Genomic DNA, 19,274 nt, shown 5'->3' on the forward strand with positions numbered 1-19,274 from the left:
CTGCTCATTGGCTCTCCAGCTTGGAAGCAATTACCCCCTTCTCCATTATTCTCTGAGAACAACGCAAACAAAACAGCTCCAATTTGCTCCACTTTTACAAGGTTTAGTGATTTGTGGCGTGTGAGCCTGTTGCGTGTTTGTGTGTGTGTATGTGTGTGTGTTTGCGTGTGTGTGTGTGTGTATGTGTGTGTGTGTGTGTGTGCGCGCGTGTGCGCGTGTGTTAGTATTTGTAAATTTGTTGAAAGCAACTGAAAGCTAGACCTATAGAAGAAATGCTTGGGTCATGAATGTTAAATGCGAGTATGAACTGTGTGTGTGTGTGTGTTGTGTGAAAGTGTGTATTTGTGGTGTGATCTTACATCATGCGCGCACGTGTCAGTAGTAATGTCTGAATGTCCGTCCTGGGCTATGGTTTATTCTTGGGGCAGAAGCCAATCAATTTTTTCATTGCATCAAGTTAAGCTGATTGCCATTTCTTCCTCTCTGGCTTCATCTTTCCACATTCTCCAGTTTCTATCACCTCCATCTCCTCACGGTGTCCCCATCCATCTACACCTTCCTTGACTCTATAACCATAGCCTGACTGGCTATATTTCTATCCCATTCTGAAACCCTGCCTTAATCGAATCTTCACTCGTATTCTTCATCTCCACATCTCTGTTATAATCTGTGTTCTCTCCCTCCAGGTCCCTCTGTCGCTTCCCCACCCTCTACAACCCCCCTCTGCAATTTATCCTCTTTCACCCCTCTTTACCCTTGCTTCTGAAACCATACCTCCACCCTCCGTCATCATCATCATACATCCACCTCTCTCCCCTCTTCCTGACGAGGATTCATAACCTCAGCCCTGTGGCTTGAACTCCTATACCGCACTGCGGCTGCTTAATAGGCTTTGGCTGTGGCTGGAGCGCTGGGGCCCTGCTTCAAGTGGTTTCATCATAGCGCAGAGCAGCATGAGCAGTATAGGACCAAAAAGCCTGGGAATGGGCTGAGTAGTGAAGATAGCTTCAATAAATTGACCCTAAATTGTGGTCGAATGGAAGCACTTGAGCCAAACAAAGCAGATACAGCAGAAAAGAGTCATAGAGCAATAAAACATAGAACTTAGAAGATGAATTGTTTATTTAACATTTATTATAAATATAAATGAGAAAATAAAGATATAAAATGCCTTGTGTCTGATAATTCTTTCGGTTACAGCAGCTTTGCTGTGGTCTTTGCACAATATGCATTAAAGCCAATACAGCGTAGAAAGTGCAGAGAAAATTTAGTTTTAGTCATTATGTTCTCAAAAAGTCACATGGAGTTTCCCAGTCCACAAAGCGTTTATTTCGCTTCAGAGTGTCCGCATTTTCCTCTCCATACACCTCTGTATATGGGGCACGGAATAAATCAAACCTCAAAAACCCCATGAAGCAAAAAATGATATGAAAACACTTGTTTACAGCATTTTCTACATTGAAATCTTCTATGTTGTGTCTTAGCATAAAACATTCATAGGCAGCTTGTCTGAGAAGTTCACATGTGCATACGCTGTATGTCTGCACATGTGTTGAGATTAAACAAAATATGTGAACTATTCCAAACATGGCGATGTGGAAAACACAGAAAATTGAACATTATAGCAAGTAGAGGCGACATTTAATACAACCACTGGTATTAGTTATATGAAGCAAATGTACTGTACATGTGTTCAATTCTGTCCAGCATTCAGGCTGTTGTGGAGAGTTCAGCTTAAAAGAAGGTGTAAATATCGTATGTTCAAAATGATTGGGGATCTCAAGGCTGTTGGAGATGTCGTACGAGCTGTCATGTTCGTTCAGGTTCTCTTTTTGCATTTTGAGACAATCTCTGTCTTCTTCAGTTGTTTAGGTGAATGCTGATCTATTGCTCCAAAACTATAATATAAACTAAGAAACTAAGCTTTACTCTAGATAGGCACAGGAAGGCCTTGAGAATAGCTGTGCTTAATTCCTTTAGGCACAGCTAATCATTCTAATGGTAGGACAGTCACAAGGAAAATAGAAAGTGTCCGCTGGAAGAGACAGGTGTCTTCTCTGTACCCCATAGCCTCTTGGAATACTGTAATAAAAGTGGATATACTGCAGTGCCAAAGCGTCGTCACCGCCATTAACAAAGTGATTAAACAAAAAATCCCTACATGCAAGTTTCCATCCAAACAAAATAATCTCATCATGAATGGTGATGAATGACAAGGACTCGCTGAGTACATTTAAGTCAAGTAGGTTGGTTGCTTAAGTAACCAAATAAGCTGAAGTAATTGGCAAGGTATCATCAATGCTTTAAGTGCTGTGCCAGCGGCTGTCATCTTTCTGTGGTTGTGTGTCATGTCTGTTTGGTTTCTGTCAATGACAACCATGACTATTTTGATCCATCACAACATCACTCAAAAAGCTCTCTCCTATATTAACAGAGCAAACAATCTTTTCTCTCGCTCTGCCAGTCTGACGGTGACACAGAAACAACACAGGACTTGACCCGGCTTTCAAGACTATGAAGAGCAAGGCTTTACTATCCACTGTGTTTTCTTGTTTCATTGCTGTGTTGACATAACTGTATGAGAGTGACACATCCTTTGAAGCGTGCAGCACCGTGAAACAGCCGGCTATGCTCGGAGGGCGACCTCGGCAGCAGGCTAACTGCTGTTTTTCTCTGCTCTAACAGGGTGGCATATGGGTAATTACAGAATGTGATGACAATGATAACAGAAATGTTTTTCTTCCGCCCTTAATGGTTCCTCAAGAAAACAGCTGAAATCTGCTCAGTGGTCTAGACTCTGTACGCCACAGCCACACCAATGCAGACACTTCACCTTGACTCACCCACAGTGTGCCTATTAATGTCAAAGGTGTTTTTTGTTTCTTCAGTGGCTTAAGACCAGTAGAGTTAAAAGAGTGCGGGACTACTGGTGTTATTTTATGACTGCCTGACATCAGGCTGCTGAGAGCCTGAGGCCACGGTTGACCAGACTGGGAGAAGGCCTCTAACCCGTTAGTCCTTCTATAAGTTCTACTGTCACACTCCACTTTTCCAGGCCAACAATCCCACTTAACTGACAGCCAGACATCTTTCAACCTCCATATTGCTTTTTTATCATGTTATGTCATTTATACATTGGCATTTATCAAAAATCTGATATTGTTCAGTAACTGCAAGCATGAAATTCAATAAACTGGGAGCGGTTAGGTCAGGGCAAGTTCAAAACCAAGTCCCACAGTAGAGACCAAAGCCCTGATTGGGGTCACAAAGGGCGCAGCCTCCCCACTGCAGGGCCATGACCTAACCATCAGAGTTATAGACAGGCACATAGAGGTGGGAGGCACTCACCATCCACCCCCCAGGTAGAAGGAGGGGGAAAGGATTCCCGTCCCAGCCAGCTAATCATCCCCTCAGAATCGCTTCATTGTTGGACGCAAGGCAGAGCTGGGACCTACGTCCAGCTTTACCAATAGAAAATAAATAAATATAATCCAGCCCACATCAGCCAGATGACTCCTGACAGGTTTGGTTAATTTCGAAGCCAAGTAGCAAAACAAAACATTACGCCAGCGTGCGGGGCCTACGCTGCCTTTAATTGCTTTTCCGATGAGCTCATGACTTGAAGGTGTCCTGGACCGAGCCATGCAGTCCGACAGGTGTTCTATCGTGTGTGTGTGTGTGTGTGTGTGTGTGTGTGTGTGTGTGTGTGTGTGTGTGTCTGTGTCCGTGTGTATGTGTGTGTTTTAGAGTGAAAGAAAGAGCTCAAGCAGTTGACACCACTGTAAAAGGATTCAAATGAGTGATGAGTGTGGGTAAGTGTACTTTATATTTACTGTGCAACTCAAGTGTATATACAGTATGTGTGTTTGTGATTGTAAGAACTTGTTTCTATGCATATTAGTTTGTGTGTGCTTTAGGACAGTAAACAGACACTGACTAATGAAGGTATTCACACAAAGATGTGCACACAGGCACACGTGCACGCGCAAACACACACACACACACACACACACAGTCACACACACACACACACACACCATTGCTCCCAGGCTTGGCCACGATGCCACAGGAGCCCAGGGGCTCAGGAAGAACAGGCCGGTCTGACGTGAAATAGATCCTAGTCTATGGAAAGCCTGCTCTCACTCTGGACCCACAAACTCTACCCATTTGTACCCCTCACAAAGGTTGACTATGGCTGTGGGCACAGTCACGCTGTGACAGTCAGTGAGAAGACAGCAAAAAAGAAGTGGTAGAGGCAAACACACACCTACAATCAGGGCAATCAGAAACAGCCTGCTCAAAAAATATGGAATGAACAGAGTTTTATGTTATATCTGCTTTATAAGTGGGGAGGCCTCAGAATTTGGCCATGGACCCATGTGATTAATGGGATGATGGCAGTAAAGCTCCATATATTCAACACTCTCCAAAACAGATATTTCACATACAGGCATGGTGGATGACAGAAACATGCACTCCATAAACTACACATCACAAACTGTGTAAATGCACACCCTGTACAAGGTGTTTCGATGCATACAGCATAAATTTATGAGTATACAAAACAACGTGTACACGACAGTACACGCTCATGCATGTTTCTGTATATAGTGAGCACATGGCTGTATCTCATCCACACAGACAGGTCAATTTCACTTGGATAGACGTTCGTATCAGCTACGTGTGTCGACTCATTGTGGTTACACGTGACACACTTGTCAGGCTATGTGTTTCGATCCAGGCAAAAGGACTGACCGTACTGTGGTCCACACACTGTATTTTCAGGGATGCTTGTATCAACAACATGTATGAGTGTGTTTTCCATATTATATAGCATTCTCCACCTCCAAAAACATGCAATTTAGATGAATTTGTCACACCAAATTGTTCATAGTTGCTCGTCTTTCATGTTGGCCCCAGGATGAGCTAGCGACTCATCTGGGGTATGCCCTGCCTCTCATCTGTACCCAGCTGAGATAGATTTCAGCAGACTGGTGACCCTCAAAGCAGATAAACGTCTGTAGACAAGACAATTGCAATAATGTATGTATATATGTATGTATGTATGTATGTATGTATGTATGTATGTATGTATGTATGTATGTATGTATGTATGTATGTATGTACAGTATGTATGTAGATACAGTATGTATGTATGTATGTATGTATGTATGTATGTATGTATGTATGTATGGATGGATGGATGGATGGATGGATGGATGGATGGATGGATGGATGGATGGACAGACCTATGCGCATCTCAGGCACGTAGAGTTATGAAGAATGAGTCCAGATGAGGGGTTTGAGGCAGCAGCACAGCAGCAGTGTTGAGCTCCATATGTGGATACCGTACATACGCAACCGTACATACCCCCCTTCTAGATGGTTCATCGCCTTCATAAATCCACATCAACTCACATGGTGTTGAAAAGACAAACAGACACTGCACAATGGTGCCTGTGCTCCAGCTGAAACCCAAGAAGCCTTGATTATGGACAATTCCAGCTGCTATCATTCTTCCTATCCTGTCTTTCCGACAGCATTGTCTCTGATATGCTCACAAAAATAAAGCCTCGATCCGTCCCCTTCTTCAAATCACACTGAAGGAAAATACTTAAAGTCACGGCCAAATGTGACCTGGCCCTTGTCAGTAAGATAGCTAGCCTTCTTAATGAGAGACAAAACAGACTCGGCCCTGATTGCATTAATGTATCATTACTGTATCCATCATGGACATAGAGAGCACTGTTTGAACTCTAAATGAGCCCCACTGTAATGTAAGAGGAACAGGAGAGACACTTCTGAGCTCATTAAAATAAACAGACTTCTGCTTCTGCTGCTGCTTTCCCACAGACACTTTCAGTTTTGCATAGTTACCTTGAAAACTCCTTATCACTGCTATCATTCAGTTGGCTCATGGGCTTTCTCCACAGTTCAAGCTAAGTTCTCTCAGTTTGTCATGAGGGGAGTGGGAGTCAAGCAATTCTAACGTTTGTCATTAGCTGGGACTCCTTCCAAATATTTTAAATGAATTACATTGTAACAAATAGGAAACCTTGACGCAAATGGCAAAACCTGAAGTTTAGTTGATATTGCAAAATTGTTTCTTATACTCTGGAGGCTAATTATGTGAATAAAAAGTTAAGCAAATATAAAGTAGAGGAAATACTTTGACAAAAGAAATAATGGTATGAATCTGTCTTCATATGTGTATCGATAGTTGGAGTCCAAATTTAAAAAATATATGGAGGAGCTTTAAAACCACACAAATCAAAGTTAATACAGAATGAGATGGAAGGTTAGTTTCTCTGACTTCAGAAGACCTCGTTCTGTGTGACACTTTTTTTGTGGAACACGTAAACAAAGGAACACAAAAAGCCTGAGCCATATTATTTCCCCTTGGGGTTATTAAGGTATTCTTCTATTCATCACAACATTACTGGTCTTGTCCAGCTGTTCATGGACAGCTTTTCAGGTATTCATTATTACTCAGATGCAGTTTCCTAATTGCTTGTAGTTCAAATCAACTTCAAATATCAGGGTTTGTGGAGACTCTGTACATAACAAGCCTTGAGGGGCCCATATGTTTTATTGTGTCTTCCTCAGTGGCAAAATGCAGAGCAAAAAATGAATATGAATCACAGATGTACACTACTCACAAAAGGTTAGCCATAATCATTCAGCATTCATTCAGGTGAACTTTCAGAATGACCCAAAATGTATTATAGCCTTTACAGGTGAACTTAATATGACCATCCCTAAATGTTTGAATGCACACGTTCAACTGTTGTTTCAGTACCTACAGTTCTCTCACAGGGAGGTTAATGACAAAACTAACAGCAGGTGTTGGATCATAAAGCAACCAATTAATTTCCTGATTCAATTAGAGCTGGTATTTAAACAGTTGACATTAAATAATTTGACATCATGAGGCTAACACAACATCTAACAACTGATCAACACTGGCTCGCCATTGCGTGGCTTCAAACAGGATGTCCTCCGATGAATTGACCACTAATCTTAGAAGTTGACATCCTTTGGCCTTGAACTGTTTACATCAGCACGGTCTGCATGCTACATAACCACCATGCACAGGCGCCATTCTTTTGCATGGGCTAGGTAGAATTTACAATGGATGCGGGACCAGTGGGCCTCAGTGCTGTTTTCTGTGTAAAGTCAATTCATGCTGAGAAGAAATGATGTCAAGGGGAGTGCTATACATCAGCCATTGCTGTCACCAGATGACCTGTTGGTGGTAGAGGTGTTAATGAGCAGCGTCTAGTCAATAAAGAACTGCCTTACACTTTATGAATGGTACAGTGACATGACCCTTACTACCTGAATGACATCAATCGGTCATTGTTCGACTGCATGAACTACACAGATCTAATTTCTTCTTCTTAGACGACAAAGCTCCTGCTCATCCAGGTTGCATCATTAGGGAATGGCTGCTGGAGACTGGGATACCTCAAATGGACCGGCCTGGACTTTCACTAGACCTGAATCCCAGAAAACCTATGAGATCAGCAGAGTCACCGTGTAGAGATTTGTAACTCTGTACCTCAGAACCTTAATAACCTGAGGGCTGCCCTTCAAGAAGAGTGGGAGCCCACACTCAGCAGGCAATCAGTTGACTTGTGAACATCATGAGTAGATGTTGTCTAGCTGCAATTGATGCTCAAGGGCACATGACAAATTGAGAGACTTAGCTATTTTGTGCAAATTTCTTTGTCGATTTTAAAAATTATTTATTTCTATTTTTTCTTCATCTAGAGGATATTTTATTTTTAACAAGTACAAGGTGATTATTTTCATCCATGAAAGAGTAACAGGAATAGTGACATGAAAACTATTAACAAACTGTAAAAATGGATGGAAGAAAAGAGCCCAATAAACAGGCACAGCAGAGACGAAAGTGTAGGAAAGAATGTGGCTGGAAGAGAACAGCAGAAAAGTACAATAATGAATTAAAATTACAAATCACGGGGTTAGAGTTTCAGTACCTTGGAGTAGTCACAAAAACATCAAACACACAAGAGATGTTGCATGCATACTACTGGCTTTGGCTAACGGTTAAAATGTTCACGGTAGATTCCCCGACAGACTTTCGGCTGTTTCTGACTATTTCTGTCAGAGATGTCAGAGCAGTGCTAGACTGTTTGAAAACTGTGAGGAACGCAGTGGGCCTGCCTGAGAGAGCTGTTTTTATGAACTGAGAATGGTCAAGTTTTTACTTTTCTGAAGCTGCTTTGTGTTCTGGGCAATGTACACAGCTTGTTTTGTCTATTGTTGGTTATTTTGTTCTATTTTATGTCTATTCTAGGGATTTGGTTTAAGAAAACTTTTACTCTTCATTACCATTACATGTCATCAGAACCCCAATAATTTCCAAACTGTCATAAAGTCTATTACAAATGACATATTTTTCACCTTTATTGCAGTGCTATTTTGCACAAGCATTCTTATTGAAGTTTTAGTTACAGTAACAGTGATTTCACCTCATTATAATACTGTTGGACTTATTCCATCTGCGATTTATGCTGTAGCATCAAGCTTGATGTCTGAGAAACAACTGCTTGAAACAACTATGACCGTGTTACTCTACGGCCATTCTCATGTTGACTCTCTGTGGACTCTTGTTTATTTAATCACATTCAAAGCTTGAGATATTTCACTTTCTGAAAATAAGGAGCTTCCATTCTTCGTGATTGTGTTTTGGGTTTTTTTGTTTGGGTCTCAAATCCAGCTGCAGCTCAAGTGCATTTCCAAAACAGAACCAATATAATTGCACAATGTCTTAAGACAGGATTTGGAAGTTCTAAAATGTTTGTTAAACACCAATTCATTACGACCCACAAATATGACATCTTGGGATTTTCTTCTGTGTAGAAGAGATGTACTCTGGCCTTGTGACAGCTACATTTGGTTTCACTATGATTTTATTTGCATTATTGGACAGCAGAGCATGGATACAATATGGCACTGACACGATAAGAGTGAATAAATTATACATTTCTTGTTGTTTTTTATTATTTACTTTTACGAAGCCTGCTATAAATCTTGCATTTAAGTCACGTTGTTTATCACTGATTTTTAAATAAAGCTATTGTTGTTGCTTTCTTCTTGCTTCCTCCCTTTCTTGATAATTGCCTTTTCCCATTTATTCTTTTATATAAATACTAACAAAGACCTTGCTGTCTCTGTTTGCTACGACTCTTTATAACTGTTTATGATTGTTTCATTACAAAGATCCAGACTAAGGGTGTCCAACCCATCATCTGCAGTCGTTCCCTACAGCTCTCTCCACAGCCCTCAAACTTCTGGGGAACACACGGGACAAGTAAGGATGTGATCCTGTCTTCAATTACTTTCAAGTCTGTCCATCTCACATCTCTGTTCCTTCTGTCTTTCAGCCTGGCCTTTTGTCAGTTCAGTAGACTCAGTAATGATCTAAATGACAGATCAAAGTCTTCTGGCTGAGATGTGGGGTTACTCAGGAAGCTGGGAATGCTGCACTGAAGAATGTGATGTCTGCACGGCAATATGCTATGGATCATCTTTTTTGGTCTCTTTATGTAAAATATCTACATTGACAGTCATCCAGTGACTGTTCTGAGTACCTCTGTCAGGAAATTATCCTGTTCAGTCTCTAAATGAAGTCAAGGTGATGTTAAATAGTCTCACCATTTTGGCAACAGCTTCGATGATAACCAGTCACTGCTGAGGCATGTCTGCACTACACTCCTTGGAGATTAATAAAAAACTATAGCCAGCATTCAAATGTTTTTTTTCTTCAGACAGTCGATTCATTACGACTAGAGCTAGCTACTAGGTTCTTATATTTATTCCAAAGAAAACGTGCGGCTCCCGCCAGAAATGGGGGAAAACATAATTGTCTGCACATCAGATTTCTTACTGCAACAACCTGCATAACACTGTGTTGGGCAACATTCTAGCAAACAAACCTTCATGTTCAATAGAGTGATTCTGCATTTTATGAATAATAACACCTAGGAATTACAGTGAGTTAAATAATTAAGTGAGATTTGGATTCTTGCTAACTGTTCTCACAGAAGGAACATCATGTCTGGTATCTCAAGCGTGTGCACATGCATCCTGTTCAAAGTATAAAATACATATTAAAATGCATTCTCCACAAACTATCAACAGAATTATACATGCATGAGATGGATATGGAAGAAGAAAATTACAACAGTGGGGAGATAATTAAGCTCCAGGGGTAGGTAACATCTTTCGACCCCTTGTCCATCTATATATCTCCATTTGTCTCAGTTTTGGTTTCAGTGGGTTCCTCTTAGTTCTCTGTTCTCAGTATACAACTCATCCTCTTTTTGCTTGCCACAGTAGATTGAAGATTACTCCTCTTAAAGACATAGCCTTAAGTGGTTGCACATTTGAACCATTTAGTAATTTGGTCTAATGGTTTCAGGATGCTCTATTTTAGCTGCAATGCAGGGACGAAGGGATAGAGGGATGGAAGGGGTGTAAACTAAAAAGAAACACTAGCTCTGATTGGATGGACTTCCTTATCCAGGAAGAGGGTCACTGCGATGTCAACGCTGCAAGGGATGACTTGAAACAGAGATGGGATGGGATGATTACAACTTAACAATTAAAAGTTAGCAGATGGACAATCCTGAGACTGACTAGCAGAGTGTGGGTGTTTCTATCCATAAAGGTCTAGTGTTATAGTGAGGTCATGGCTAAACTGATAGAGTGGGCTTTTTCTGCTGGACTGGGACAGACAGGGAGAGATTGATGATCTTGCGCTGGTATCTCAATTAACCCTTAAAACATAACTTCTAAAAGAAACTTGTTACAAATTCCATGAGTTAAGCGACCGATAAGACTGACAACTCACCAAGGACCTGTAGTTTTATGTATGTGTGCATGCATGAGACCTAAAGCTTCATAGGAAGCTCCTTTGCTTCTTTGGCCTGTAATTAGTCACTGTTGAATGAAACCATAGTTTTAACAACCATCACTGACAGCAGTGTAAAAGCAAAGACTGTGTTTTGTTATGAGAGGATGTCGCTCATGTCTGCACACACACTGATGATAAGGAAGACGTGTTTATACTCATCAGAGCTGTATTTAATACAGTCAGACATCATGCATACAGAGTCATGTGTGCACATACACACACACACAAACAAAGAATGTGTTGGCCACCTGCAACACAGGACATCTAAACTGCTATCAGCTGCCCTGCATTAACAAACCATGGCACAAAAGCAGTGATGAGTCAGCTACTCTAAACACACTTGAAATGCTCCCCAGATTGTCTCGTTGCAGACTGTAAAAACAGGACTGAGAGGCAGGAGAGGGAAATGGGTGTGTGTTTGGTATGGGAGAAGTAGGGAGAAAGAACAAAGGGGAGGAGAAAAAACAAAAAAGGGAAAAAAGAGGAGAAGGGAGGCAGGAGAGATATATGAGGATGGGGAGCACAAGCAGAAAAGAGGAAGGGAGGAAGGATATGTCTTTGAAGGTAGAGAATCAGCAGCAGCAAACAGAGCGGCTACTCTTCAAGGTCTGATCTGAGAGTTAACATCAGGACAAGGTCTTCATGTACAGGGACAAAGCCCTGCTCCTGGTCCAACTATCACACTCTTGCTGACTAATACAAAGAAAAAAGTACTTGTGTAAGAAAACTAACAGCCCGACGAAAATATCCAGGTGAAGATATAAACACTCTGTGCAAATACACACAGCTCACACACACTGCTGTCAGGCAGAGGAGAACAACATAATCATGGAGTTATTCAGCAGACTGTTGTTCATCTCATAACACCGCAGCTCCATTCCTCATATACTGTATGCAATGGTGAGATTATGCAGATGGTGAGAGCAGCAAAGACCAGTTAGCCAATAATCCACATCATCTGCTGGCTAATGAAAAAAAAGAGAGATGACATATTTGGCCATGGCAAGGCAGAAAAGCAAAACATGTGCATCCTTATGAAAATCTATAGGTTGTTGAAAATATTTTCTGTCTAGACTCGAGACATTCACAAAGCAATAAAGCAATAAGCCTTGAGAATTAGCAGCCCGTGCCATTTAAAGAAATGTAATGAAGAGCAGGAAACATGGAGGAAAAGTTGTTGGAAACATGTGACCCAGAGGATTTCTACTCATAATCAATCCATAATGGTACCATAAAACACACAGTTTCAAAAGGGAGACACTTCATTCATTACAGTTAATTGATACTGGCAACAACAGCTGCAGCAGGAAATCTCTGAAGCATGGTAGGTCAATAATCTGTTTAGTGGCATTACCTAAACCCCTACAGTGGGAGAGTGTAGAGCCAGACCACCGCTCTTTGGTTAAAAAATACACCACACACAGACCAAAACACACAGCTGGTAAGATCAGAAACACAATATTTTACAACTGACCTGATTTTAAATTATTACTAAAAATTTAATTTGGCAACTACTATGATTTGAAATCTTCAAGTTAAATTCAGAAACATGCAATTCTTGTACAGTGCTAAAAACTCCTTCCTAAATTCAGGGTGATGGCTTGTCTTTGATTCTCAAAACATTTTTAAAAATTCCTGTGCGTAGAGTTTAGTGGCATCTAGTGTGTCGTAACAGATAACCCATCGACCCACCCCTCCTGGAGTAGCCAATAAGAACCTGGAAGGCCTTCTCTGGAGCCGGTTTTTGGTTTATCTCTCCTGGGCTACCGCAGAAACAAGTTGGTGCACCATGGCTATCTCTGCAGATATGAATATGTTTCACCTAAGCAATAAATAAAAACTAATTCTAGGTGATTAAATATTATAAAAACTAAAGGATAAATATTGCAACGCATTTGCTCCTAAATGTTCAAACTGGACCCTCCAGGCAAACATGCTCCGCTAGTTAACCTTTATTTAAAGATGACAAGCCTGTGTTTTGTTCTTACTAGCAGTTACAATGGCAGCATGAAGAGGTCAGGGGCTGATGTGTGACCTTGTTACATTTATGGTTAAGGTGAAGGTAGTGTATCTGTGAAATGAAGAAAAGGTGACCTGGGTGATGAGTTTTTCTCTATTATTAGAAGCTCTTTCAAAAATACTGGGTGAACTTTTAATTATGAGGCAGAGGAGGTTGGTGGAAGCTAATCTCTAGTGGCTATTAGTGTCGGGATTGAGTCCTTTCATCTACAGACCTTGTATATGCTGAGAGGGAAAGAGAGTGGTGCTATGATTGCCTGTGTTTACTGCCTGTTTATCTAAGTGGGCATGTGCGGGACTAGAGGGCCATGGTAGGTCAAGCCACACACAGCGAGAGGAGTCAAGGAACCCCGAAGGACCACTAAAAGTGATGAGATTTTACAACTACTGCTTCGTCTATGACTACTGCTGCTGCTGCACACACACATGCACGATTGAGTTAACAGACTGATATATACACACCCCAGACTCAGAGTGATGAGAGTTTATTACTACTGTTGAGACTAAGTGCCCCCAGGGCAGGAAGACAAGCTGAGGATTCCTGTGGACCTTAAGGCCCTCAAGGCAAAGAGAGAAAAACACAGCTTTGAGAAGGCCAAGCATTTGTATACCGGACTGTAACTTTAAATCTGCTGTATTTACGTTACACACTTGGAGTGAAATACACTAATAATTTTAAGTTAACAACACATTGAGAGCGTGTCCTACTTCAACTCAAATAATAATTTTCTGACAAAACCAATGGAAATGCAAAAACAAAAAGTAAAAAGAATATTTTACTAGCAGTTGAAGCTCTGACTGCAAACAAATTCAAAGCTATTTTATCTATTTTGCACAATGAGCTTTACTTGACAGCATGTGGTCGAAGCGCTGCCACCTGTTTAATGTGGATGCACCGGTGCCTGCACAGTGGCTTGCTTTGTGGTGACCCAAAGAAAGGGGATACTAAGAAAGGCAGTGGCAACGAGCAAATCAGAGACAACCAGTCTGGTTTGTTTTCTCACAGTACAGGGCCTGAATGGGGGTGGGTTGGAGTGGGGGGGGGTCTAAATAAAATAAACCTTTAATTTGACAGAAATTAGAGGCAACAAGCGCTGCTGTAAGAAAAGGCTGTGAAGTGTGATTTCTTGCGGTTTGGGTTAATCCTGATTGAGAAGCCCCTGAGTTGAAATGTCAGCAATATGAGACTAAAACAAAAATAATTACATCCAAGGTTAATGAACAACTGCCTGAGGTCCAGGGAATTAGAGAAGAAAAGGAGAGGGAGAGACGAATGGGGAGAAAGAGAGAATAGAAGTACTTTAAAGAACATCTTGTTTTCTTCATTTCTCAAACTGAAAGGTAAAACTCATACCTTCATATTTGTCTTCATCAAAGCAGCAAACCTCCATGTCAAGTCAGTACAATAATAGAATGAAAACTAGTCATTCCTTGAGTGCCATTACCCTAAAAAGGCTAATGACTTGTTCAGCTAGAGGACGAGACATGAAGTATGATAACAGCACACCTCCCTTTAAACGTGGAACATGCTTCTCAAGTTTATGGCATCTCTCACTTGCTTTTATCTTTCGTGTTATGACTTCATTGATATCTCTGCTGAGCAGGGAGATGCCCACAGCAATAATAACAGTCACAGGTGCTAGAAGGCACCTGTACCTTTCCCTGCTGTACTATCACTATGTGTCTGTGAGTTCTTAACCTGTTTACGAGCAAATGCGCAAGGGCATATTTTATGTGAGGGCACATGCAACGAATGCGACCTAAACATTATGAATTTTTACGGAGAAACTGTGGACTAAAGGGACAAATGAGGTAGATCAGCAGAATGTTGAGAGAGTAATATAACTTATGGTGTCCACAGCTATAGTATCAGTTCACCCCTGAGCTGTCACCAAATAAAACCATGTACACGAGGGTAGCCAACAGGAAGCTGACCAGAGGGTCTCTATACATGGGTCATTTTTAGTTACGCTGTAGTTGTGTCTGTGCATGTCAGCACACTCCACCGCTACATATCTCATCCCCTGTGCTCTTAAGGCCCGGTGCACAGCTGCTGGTGGGGGATGCGTCCATCCAAACATCCCCACAGAAACAACAACCGAGATCAAAGGAGTCCCGCTGGTCGAACATGATTATCAGCCTTTATCCTATGAATGTACAAACCCTCCCTCCACCGAGCTTCACTCAGTGGCACAGGGAGGGAAGGGAGAGGAGAGCGTGATTTGCAAAACACAAGCTGACTCCAAAATGATCCATACTTCATGTCTTATAATGCTTCTGGCTTGTTTTTCCCTTTTACTTTGAAGCTTCATACCACAAATTTTCAGAAAGGTAGTTACAGACAGCCATCATCGCTACATTGTTAAATCATAGCGATACATCAGATCACCCAGCTGACATTTAAACCATTTCTGAGCCTGTGCTTCTGTAGGCTGTTCATCTCCAGCAATTGTTAAATGTCAGGACCAGTGAAACTTTATGACAGACTTGTGACATTTCCAGTGTGCATTCTACATCTTGCTAAGCCCAATTATATCCAGTGGTGAGCCACATAATGAGAAGTACAATATCTAGAGTAGATATTCCATTGTAAATATGTCACACTAAAATCAGGCTAATTATACTGTTAATGTTTCAAATTAAACATCTAATTAATCTAATATTAGTAAATGTCTGTAACCCCGCTCAGCATCTTTGGCACCTCAATTACCCAAGTCATCTGGTAGCCAGGGAAAACCATATTCTGAGGGTTAAGACAGTCATACTTATAGTGTAAGTCAATGGGCTAATTTAATCTGGGTGATGAAGTGCGTTTGAAAATCCAGCCCCTGGTTTGGGTGCAGCCAGCCATCTCTTTCAGCACCAGCAGAGCTGAGTAATAAAGACCAGACAACAAGCACGAATGGACTGATATCTTATTCCAACCCCAAGGGATTGTAAGCAAACGTCTGTAATGCATTACCTAGCATTATAGGAAGGTGTTCAGCCCAATCAGATAGGATATAGTGTTGACACACAGAGAGTTATGTCACAACCACATATCCAAGATAGGGACCTGATCTGCATCTTATCATGAACAAGGTTTCGTGATGATGACCTCTCAAAGGGAGTGTTGCAGTTTTTGTTCATGCTGTAAATGCTTGAGATGATGCACAAACAGCCCATATATGACATGACAAACAGTCTTTTCATGGCGTCACATTTTTCCTTTGATCAACAAGTAGCAACAACGCTCCAAGATGTGTTACACAGTGACAGCAAAGACAGGTGAAAGACTGTGAGATTGCAAACAAGAATGTAAACATGGTTGGAGTTGTTGTTTTTTTTATTATTATTATTTTGCACATGCTTTGGGGAGAGATGGTGAGGAATAAGACACCGTCAATAACTTTGTTACACATCATGGAAACCATACTGCATTCTGGTTTTTCATTTAATTATAACAAGAACTTGTTTACAAGGAAGCTCCTGAAGGTCTCATGATAGCAAGAATGATCCACAGACACACACACACATAGATCTGCCTCTTCCTATCTCACAGTCAGCGAACTCAATCGGTGATGATTATTTACAACAAATCTTGAGTTCTTGCTTCTAATCACGTTTTCGGTTATTCTTGATTGTATATTTTAGATGTCCTTTAATTTAGTAAAACATTCTTACCGGCTGTCACATGAAATGCTGCATCATTTGTATATTGCTTCCAGACAGAAACCAGCTTGGCAACAGCAAAAACAAACCTGACATACACATGCAGTACACAAACACATAAGCATTATGTACACATACACAAACGATAGATTGTCAAATAAAATGTGGAGACCATGGTGTGGATAATGGGCCTGACGTCAGGCAGACCTATAAACCCAGCTCAGGTGTGGGTTTATTTTTCTTGGACCTATCAGATAAGTCATGAAATAAGAATCTCACTGACGGACTCACAGCTAAACAATAAATCATTACTCACACTTTCAAAAATGTTAAATGGAATTTCTGTTCAAATAAACCCTGGCATCTCCTCAAGCATGTAGGTTATCGTGCCATCTGATACAACCAGTCTCACCACTACCAGTGCGTAACACCAATGGGTGGAACCATACATTTTGCCGAGGCTGCCCCTCTGCAAAACATCTGGACAGGACATGATGGGTACTCATTCATTGCAAATTAAAAAAAAAAATCTTGAAACACATTGAAATGCTTTACTGACTTGCTGTTGAGTCATAACCAATGGACATTATGAGGGTAGAAGTCTGCATTATAAAACTGATTGCTTTATGTGCCTTTGGGTAAGATGAGCTAAACATTTTTAAAATGCGTCATTACAGTACAGTGCAGCTGCATACACCCATTTATACTCCAAGTCCTGGCTCTGACCTACTCCCGGTTTGATGTTTGTTTTTTAAACATGTAAGTTCCTTAAATGTCACAAGAAAGAAAATGTATGAGTCCATTTGTCTGTCAGATACTGTTAGCATGATACCTTGAACATTTGCATAATTGCCAGTTAGCTGAGACAAATCACAAATAAATCTGATCCAACTGGTGAACAACATCATCTTCACCCTTAGTTGACAGGACAAATCATTGTCTAATTTTAACTGACCTTGAAAAACTAAAAAAACAACAACTAAAAAACCAGACACCTCTCTTAGGCTACCGTTAACTTCTGTCCTCTCACTTTTAAAATACATGATACTAAGTTTCTCTCTAATCTTCTCAGGTTTCCGCTCATGCCAACCCACCATAAAGTTATAAGAGTGTAGACATAATCTGTGGAGTTGCTGGCTCACCCCTCAATGACCTGCCTCTAATGTATTATTATGCCTGATTACATCTATTGCCGTCAACCACAAAGGAGCACCAAATAAAAGGTTGATGGAGCCTGTGATACCTCAGAACAAGCAGCTGTGGTTGGGGTCCATACTACTTGCGCTTTTTTGTTTTTTTCCCGAGTGGGATGATGACCAGTGTCAGGGCATGACGAAGGCCCACTCTGGGGAGTAAAGGGTGTCCATGCTGCTTGCTTGTGATCGCCATGGTTCACAATTAGTAAGAAGGAAAATAATAAGTGTTTTCTTATTTTTTAACAATAACTACATTATTCTAAAAGAATAAATATGATGTTACACTTACATACAAAATAAAACTGAATTCTAAATGTCTGATTCCCAACTGCGCAAAAGACAGGTTTAATTATGTTAGGGCATAATGATGAGAAAGGCTTTACCTGACATTAAAAACATTAGTTTAGAAAATTAAAAACAATTTAGAATTCACAAAGTTCAATGGAAGGACCAGATTTCCTAGTCATGTCTGCTTGAAGGAAGAATACATGCACTCACTTTGAACTCTGCAGTACGATTTCACGTTGCTATAATTTTAAAGTGTAATATTTATGGATATTGCAAAAAAGCATGGCTTTGTAAATAAGATAATTTGAAGACAGAAGTATAATAAAAATCAGCAAAAGACCAAGGCAGGCCACATCTGATGGAAGAGATACAGCACATAAATGTAAAATACTGCCTCATGTGACAATAGCAACACAATTTATTGAAAAGGAAAAAACCTTTTTCATCTAAATGTTTAATATCTTGTAAGCAATACCAATTTAATTAAATAGTTTGACAAAAAAGACAAAAGCCATTTTTCACAACGAACACATTTATAGAACTAAAGCCACAGTTAAAATAACAGCTCCATCTAATTCAGTCACATATCCAGAAGACTGAGTGGAGGAGGAAGGTCTGAATCACAGTTCATTAAGTTACACCTGAATTTAGAAATACTTCACTAGTTTCATAGATGACTTCTCCCTCACCCCTAAAAGGTGGAAAAAAATTAAGATGCTTTATCATACCAGTCAAGCAAAATGAGAAACAACTACTACAGCAATTTCCATGAAACTCTGGGACATGCGGTGGGAGATGGATTCGAAGGAGTACCATATAGTTATACTTCTATTTAAACTTACCACTATACTGTATACATATACGTGTGTGTGTGTGTGTGTGTGTGTGTGTGTGTGTGTGTGTGTGTGTGTGTGTGTGTGTGTGTGTGTGTGTGTGTACATACAGTATATGCATATACAGTATGTTCTTAATTTAGTTCCTAAGTAAATCACTATATATAATATAGTGAGTTGTAGTCCATGTACACTATACAGTATTGCCAAAAGCATTTGCTCAGCTATCCAAATCATTGAATTCAGTTTTCAAATCACTTCCATTGATTCAAATCGATTGGCCACTTCTTGCATCTACACATTCCAATATCCTATCCATCTCCTTCTTTTTATTAATTGTTA

General features: G+C 40.6%; 1 protein-coding gene across 3 annotated transcripts in view; it reads right to left on the bottom strand.

The window, feature by feature from the left end:
* LOC137600882 (intermembrane lipid transfer protein VPS13B-like) overlaps positions 1-19,274 on the bottom strand; it is a 359,901-nt gene that overhangs the window by 222,508 nt on the left and 118,119 nt on the right. The window lies entirely within an intron of this gene.

The sequence above is a fragment of the Antennarius striatus genome, chromosome 9, assembly GCF_040054535.1.
Source record: "Antennarius striatus isolate MH-2024 chromosome 9, ASM4005453v1, whole genome shotgun sequence".
Lineage (NCBI taxonomy): Eukaryota > Metazoa > Chordata > Actinopteri > Lophiiformes > Antennariidae > Antennarius > Antennarius striatus.